At 44.3% G+C, this 7,813-nt stretch overlaps 1 protein-coding gene across 2 annotated transcripts in view; it reads left to right on the forward strand.

The window, feature by feature from the left end:
- The first annotated feature begins 1,131 nt into the window (after nt 1-1,131).
- Cul2 (cullin 2) overlaps nt 1,132-7,813 on the forward strand; it is a 122,691-nt gene continuing 116,009 nt past the window's right edge. Inside the window, exon 1 of one of the 2 annotated variants that reach the window (XM_004641830.2) lies at nt 1,132-1,321. The gene's annotated coding sequence lies outside the window, so the exon portion shown is untranslated. The remainder of the gene's footprint in view (nt 1,322-7,813) is intronic. The other variant, XM_023701934.1, reaches the window with a different exon arrangement.

The following is a 7,813-nucleotide window of genomic DNA, read 5'->3' on the forward strand; positions in this document are numbered from 1 at the left end:
AAAAAGTTTTATACAAACACAACATTTTTAAAAAAAAAATGGCCTTTGAAAGACTGGCATAGTTAAGAAGAATTGGGAAGGAAAATGCTGGCTCCAAATGCACCAATGAACACAACTCTGACCATGGACATTTTGACTATTGGAAAGGCAATTAATGAATAAAGCTGGCTTTTTTTTTTTGGTGGAATTGGGGACTGAACTCAGGTCCTTGAGCTTGCCAGGCAAGAAGTGCTTATTCTACTGAGCCATCTCCCTGGTCCAAAGTTGGCCTTTTGTTCCCTTATGGTTTTGTGTATTTGGAGAGATGGTGGATACATTTACATTTTTGCCATTTCCCTTTAAAGGGAGGAAAATGTCCTAGAATTTGTTTATAGATAAAAATCCAACAGAGAAGGAACTTGTCAGTGGGAAGAGGGGTTTTGGATTATAATTATAATCCAGTAGTCTGGATTATTAGCAAAGTTTATGGGTGTGTGTGGTTTAGAGGTTAGTGGTGTCTTGGTTACTCAGGCAGACTTGGGTGTGCCGGCACACTCCTATAATCCAAGCACTGTGGGATGCTGAGGCAGGAGTATCGCAAATTCGAGCTCAGCCTGGGTAATTTAACGAGACCATGTCACAGTAGGTATAAAAACAGGCCTGGAGATGTAGGTCAGCTAAAAGACCATGGGTTCAATCCCCAATATTTAAAAAAAGAATATTCACGCAAGTCTGAGATGCCTCGAGGTGAAACACTTCTGCTGAAAACACCATGCTGACAAATTGTAAGTAGTCCCACGACTCTTTGTACGGCGCCTTAGAGCTCAGTGAACTGAGATCTTCTCGACAAGTGAACACTGCCCGGCATCCCGGGGTAGGTCGACTTCTGCAGCCTTCGAAATCGCTGGAAGCTGGGCTCCCAGCGCTTGCCGTAGCTCGGGATCTACCATTGCTTTCCGTGGGGCTTTCAGCGGCAGCGGCCGCGGCCGCCTCTGTTGAGCAAAGCCAGCGCTGACGAGAATGATTGACCTGTTGAGCCTGTGATCCCCGCGTCTTTGTCATTTTCGTAGTCTTCCCCTAGGGACGGCGGCGGCCCACTGGCAGGGCTCCCCGCAGAGGCGTGTGAGCGCCGGCGCGGGCTCGGCTCCCCCCGCGTTTCCAGGAGGGTGGCGGCGCCCGGCGGGAGGCGGCCTCTGCGCTCAGTAATGGCAGCGCGGTGAGCGGGGACGCGAGCTGACAGCCGCCGCCGCCGCCGCCCACCTTCCTCGCCGGGGCTCGTCCTTCATTCCTTCGGGTGTCTCCCCTCCCCTTGCCCCTGCCCCTTGTCCTGCTTCTGCGGAAGGTAACCCCGCCAAGGGTTGGGGAGCCGGGCCGCAGGCGCCGGGAAACTTCCCTTCCAGGTTCCTGGGTGGCGGGGATGGAGGACAGGAGTTGGGGGTCTGAGGGCGCAGGGGAGACGGAACAGAGGGGAGGCCGGGCGAGGTGGTGTCCTGTCAGTGACCTCGGCTCCCCGAAGCGCTGACCCGGAGCCCGGCCGCCCAGGGACCGGATCCCGGCCTCCCCGATCCGGCCCTCGCCGCCCTCCCTCGGCCCCATTTTCCTCCCAAAGAGGGAAGGTGAGGTGCGTGTGCTGCTGCTGGTTTCCGAGCCCACATGGGTGCAGAAGACCTTGTTGGGGTGGTGGTGGTGGCATCGATCCCATGCATCCTCACTACCGGTATTTTCACTTTTGTTTTCGCAGACAGCAAAGATTTGGGGAGGAGGATTCTGTGTGCACGCGAGACCTCTAGTCTCAACACTTAGGGGCTGTTGAAATAAGATCCTCAGACTCAGACTTGCTTACACGTACTAGGTCGTCTGGGCCATTCATTTCCTACCATTACGGGCATGCAAATACAACATCTGAGGGCTGTAGACTGTGTATTAAGTTCTCTTTTCTCCATGATTATTTTTACCAGTTGAATAACACTACTCTGGAACTTAAAATTCGAGGGTAACCAGAAAATACTAACATTAACTATTGACTGGCTTTTTCAGTAGTATAAAAGCCATGCTTGCTGTGTATGAAAGTATGAGAAATGATTACTGTTCTGTTTCCTGTATACCTTTCAAGACAGACAGAATAACTGATTAGTTTTTCTGTACCTCTTTTGCCCATAGCCAGTATCTGAAGACCCTTCCAGAAGAGCCACAGATGATGTAACAATTGTATGTGCACAGTGGTTTTTTTTTTTTTTTTTTTTTCAGATTCTTTGTATGAGTTGGAAACACATCTACAGTGTGCATTATTTATTTTTTGAATATTTGTTTATTTGCAGTACTGGCGATTGAGTCCTGGGAATTGACATCATCAGCCACTTCCTGGGCCCTTTTTTATCTTGAGACAGGGTTGCACTGAGTTAACTACAGTGGGCTTTGCTTGTGTTTTCTGCCTCAGGCTTCCAGAGTGCTGGGATTACAGGTGTGCCACCAAGAGGGTTCTCCTGAATATCTGGATGTTCATGTGCATCTAGATACTCTTCATTGACCATCATTTCTGGTGACTTTTAGTGTTTTGTATATAGTCATCAGCGTGTGTAAATTATTAAAGTAAATGTTTGGACTTTAGTTTTGCTTTATTAAGCATTCAATCCATATGCCAAACAAGATTAGGGATACAATATAGATGGAATTTTTGCCCTCTTGGGGCTATACTTCTGCTTGGGGATGGAAAAACACAGTAAGAAAGAAATTGGAGAAATTAAATGCTGTGAAGGAAATAAAGTATCCAAGATGTGACTGGGGGAAGGTTATTTCAGGTAGTAATACACTATAGGCAGGGAAGGCCTTTCTGAGGTGACCTTTGACCTGATGATTGACCTGATGAATAATTCAGCATTTTTTTTTTTTCTGGTTTTGGAGCCTGGCTTTGAAGTTACTATGTGGCCCAGGATGGCCTTGAACTCCCAAGGATCCTCTTGCCTCAGCCTCCAGCCTCCTAAGTGCTAGAATACAGGTGTGGGACACCACACCTGGCTGGTGCTAGTTTTTGGAAATTTTAATGAGTCTTTGAGGAAATAGTGCATGGAAAAGCTTTGATTTGATACCAGTCTTGGGGCTGGCAAGCTGGAAACAGCTTAGGTAACGTGGGCCTTTGTGAGAGAAATTCGTGTCTTACTCTGAATTTTTTTAAAATTTTTTTTTTTTTGAGATAGGGTCTCACTGCAGTTCAGGCTGTTCATTTTGTAGACCAGGCTGGTCTCATACTTATAGTGTTCTTTGTGTCCCAGCCTCCCAAGTGCAGGGATTACATGTGTGCACCACCACACTGGCTTGTTTTAATTCTTAAAAGTGTCTTAGGGTTAGCCAAATAGCTCAATGGATTAAAGCACCTGCTTAGGCAGACATAGCTTCTGGAGTTGGATTCCTGGTGTGTGGTGCCAGCCCCACCCCTAAGCGCGCTGAGATGGTGGTTGAGACTGGGCCTGGTGGCACGTGCCTGTAATCCTAGCTCTTTGGGAGGCTGAACACAGGCAGATCACTAGGAGTCTGATCTACGTAGTGAGACTGTAGACCCTTACTAAAAAAAAATGTATCTTGAAAAGTTGTTGGACTGGGCCGGGGAGATGGCTCAGTGGAATAAGTGCTTCCCTGGCAAGCGCAAGGGCCTGAGTTCAATCCCTGGTTCCACCAAAAAAAAAAAAGAGTTTTTGGACTATTTTGTAAGGTTGAGAGTTTTAGGTCTGATTCACCCTTTGAATTTAGACTGGAGAGTAGCAGAAGACCAGGGAGATGGACAGAAAGAGTGCTAGCCAGGGGTTGCCAAGAAAACAGCAACATTTCTATGATACGTTTGGGTATCAAGGTGTTTATTGGGCGAAGATGCAGTTGGTTGGGATTGGACATCTGAGTTCTTCATCCAGAGGATGGGGCTGCTATGCTGCATACTGGGGTGGCAGTATGCGGGGAGGGAGCTAGGTTATGTGGGATGGAGTTGGGTTGGAGTGTTCAGGTGGTGCTGAGGAGTAGGCACTAGGATCTGTAAGTCATTTAGTTAAAAGATCAAGATGTCATTCATTCAAATGATTTTTCAAGTGTCAGCTATGGAGCAGGCAGTATTGGAGATGGTAATAGAAAAAAATAGACAAAACATCTTTGCCTTCTCAATTAAAATTCTATCTAATGGAGAAAGGTGGAAATGGGGAGCCATCAGGTGTTGGTGTTTGAAAGCAAGCCCTGTGCATTGAGCAACCCCCTGGATTTATTTTTTTGAGATAGGATCTTGCTGTAGTTCAGGCTGGTCTTGAGCTCAGTGGATCTTCCCACATCTGCCTCCTGAGTGCTAGGATCATAGGCATGTACTACTACACCTGACCTTTTTTTTTATGTACTAAAGTACAGAGTCTTACTACACAGATCAGACTCCTAGTTGATCCTCCTGTTTTCAGCCTTCCAAGCGCTGGGATTACATGGCGTGCCACCATGCCCAGTCTCAATCGGTGTTTCAGCATGCCCTGGGAGTGGGGCCAGCATGGCATGTGGTGCCGGGGATCGAACTGGGCCTCTGTGCTCTGCCTAAGCAGGTGCTTTAGTCTATGGAGCTGTCTGGCCAAAGCCCTTATACCTGGCTCTGAGCTCTACTTTGTGATCCTCCTGTGTGCAGCCTCCCAGGGTGCACAGCTGGGATTACGGGTGTGCACAATCACATCTGGCTTTAAAGAGATTTTGTGCACTGGTAAGTATGTACTGTATTTGTATTCTCATTTTTGCAAAAATTGGGTGGCATACTTAACCTGCTTTGATACATTGTATTTTTTTTTTAATTTTTTTAATTTTTTTTTTTTTTTTTAATTTATGTGTGTGTTTGTGTGTGTGGCTAGCTCAGCCCACCAGGGGTCGGAGCTGGCTGGCATATGGTGCTGGGGATTGAACTGCGGTCCCTGTGCTTTTGCTTAGTTTAGCTTGTTCTAAGTAGGTGCTTTAGACCACTGAGCCATCTCACCAGCCCCTGATACGTTGTATTTCTTAGCATATTAAATAGCTAAAAGTTGTGAAGTAGAATGAGAACACCTAAAGAATTAGAAAAGGAGAAGAAAACTGTTGGGGTACCGAATATTTTTCTGGTTTGGTCTGTCTTCTCAATTTTTTTTTTATCTGTAGATGTGAGTTGGTTTCTGTTTGTGCGACTATAGAAGGTTGCATGGGCTGGAGATATGTTTGGTTTTGATTAGAGACTTTATTATCAGCTAAGTTTTGTAAGTTGATAATAGGATCAGCCCTTGAATCTTTCTGTGCCAGGTTATCCAAAAACTTCTGTGGTGCAAGTTGCACCCTGTTAACTGAATCATTTAGAGGAATGGGAAGAGGAATATTTTCTCTTTTAAGTTGCTTTAAACTGTATTATTTTGAAGAATTAAGCTAGACTCACTGTGTTTAATGAATTTGTAATTTTTTATACTGGTTGACATTTTGACTTTCACTTAGCTTTCTTTATCTACTTTTTAAATTTGGTACAGGTTCTCGCTATGAAGCTAAACTCCCCAGCACTGGGATTACAGGAGGCATTCGCCACCATACCCAATCTCAATCGTGGTGTCAGCGCCCCCAGCGGTCGGGGCCGGCTTGGCACACTGGGGATCGAACCCTGGTCCCTACTTCTGCCTAAGCAGGCGCTTTAATTAGTTGAGCTATCTGGCTGGCCCTTTTTCTATGCATTTAAAACCTGAGTATGCTAGAGTACTTCTGTATATGAGAGCAGCCAGAGATAGAGATTTTTTGGGGGAGGGGCGGATGGGTGAGAGGACGTACAGTGTGATCATGTGACATTCAGTGTGATATACTATAATTGTAAGACCTTACTCATTTTCAAGATACATATTAGAAGTGTGTGCTTGTCATGTGGAATACTCACAGACCACATTCCTTACAATTCATCTTTTTTTTTTTTTTTTTTTGGTGGAACTGGGAATTGAACTCAGTCCCTTGCACTTGCCAGGGAAGTGCTTATTCCACTGAGCCATCTCCCTGGCCCCTCAATTCATCTTTTGACTATAACATGTGACACTGCTGTTTTTGCTCTTTTTTTTTTTAACTCGGACTTGAACTCAGGATCTTGCAGTTGTCAGGCAGGCACTGTATTGCTGAGCTGTATCCCAGGCTGATAGTTCAGTTTTATTTCTTACCAGCTGTAAGCTTCTTGAATATATCTTTAGCACCTTTTTTGATCTTGGGCATGTTAAATGTTTAATAAGCATCTATTATCTCAGTAAGAAATCTTGTTCTCTAATATATGTTACTTTCAAAAGAAATACTGAATTTACCCTTTGTTAAGTATTCTGTGAGTTTTTCATCTTTAATTTGATTGAAGGAGGAAGTACAGATACTTGAATTTTTTAAAATGTTGAAATTTTAGACTTTAGAGAAGGTTGCAAAGGTTATATCCTTCACCCAGCATTTTCTGTCATTAACAGTTTATACAATCAGAGCATGATTATTATAATCAGGAAATTAACACTGATACAAAACTAGTAACTAAACTGCACGCTTTGTTTTAGTCTGCTGTTTTCCTACTAATGTCTTTGTTCTGTTTCTGGATTCAGTCTAGGATCAGACATTGCACTAAGTTGTTGTGTCTCATGAGTCTCTTCTGGCCTGTGACAGGTTTTTATTTCCCTCTTTCTTGACCTTCACACTGTGATGAATGCAGCCAGTTACTTTGTAGAATATCTTCCAATGTGTATTGGTCTGTTTTCTCTTGAGGTAGAGGTTGTATACTTTGACAAGAATACGTAGAAAGGATCTTAAATTCTCAGTGCATGGTATGGATGCACAGAGCCACTGTACTCTGTTAGAGATAATGGTGACTCTCATGTGGTTAAGTGGCGTCTCACACACCTCACTTCCTTTCCTTCACTGCAGCAGGGTCTTGCTAGGGGTCCAGGTTCATAGGTGTTCTGCCTTAGCCTCCCAAGTAGCTGGGGCTACAGGCGCATGTGGCTTTTTCTCCTTGAAGTTGATGGGTACTTTGGAGAGATGTCTTTGAACTGTGAAGACAGCCTGTTGCCATGGCTTTTGCCTATTGATTTCAGCATTTTTTTGGTGATTCTGTGTGCATCAGTTGGACAGCTGTGTTCACTGAATTTGTCTGTCTTTCTGTTTACTTATTGTCTTCTACAGTGTTCGTTCACTGGAGTTCCTCTATTAGGAAGAATCTACCTGCCTGGCTTGTGTAGTTGCCTACAGCACCACCTACTTGGGAGGCTGATATGGGAGGTAACATGTACATAAGAGGTCAGCCTAGGCAATGTTGTAAGGGCCTGCCTCAAAAGAAAAAAAACAGATAAAGAGCTGACCTTTTTTTTTCTACATTTATTTGTGTAGTAATTTGTTTTTATCAGTTTTGAAGTGTGAACATTTCTCCCTAAGGTTTATAGTCTGACACTTACTTTGTCACTCCTTGTTTCATATCCGGCTTTTGGGTTGGCTCTGGTTCTTTGTCCTTTTAACATGGCCCCATCTTTTCTTTAGGAAGCCTCTTTTATTTTCTGATACGTAAGATATTCTAGGATGAACCTATAACTTTGTGCTGTGGACATGGAATTTACTTTACCACTTTTCTAAGAAGCACTTCTTTTACTAAAGAATGGTATTTAGAAATCATGACCTGAGATCAGTTTTTATGCTTCTAGACACATGAACTAGAAGTATGTGAGTGTGCACACATATGCAGACATCAGTGTTTACTCCTTTTTTTTTTTTTTTTTTTTTTTGGTGGAACCGGGGATTGAACTCAGGTCCTTACGCTTGCCAGGGAAGCGCTTATTCCACTGAGCCATCTCCCTGCCCCCTCCTTTAT

The sequence above is a fragment of the Octodon degus genome, unplaced genomic scaffold (genome assembly GCF_000260255.1).
Source record: "Octodon degus isolate 3935 unplaced genomic scaffold, OctDeg1.0 scaffold00144, whole genome shotgun sequence".
Classification (NCBI taxonomy): Eukaryota; Metazoa; Chordata; class Mammalia; order Rodentia; family Octodontidae; genus Octodon; species Octodon degus.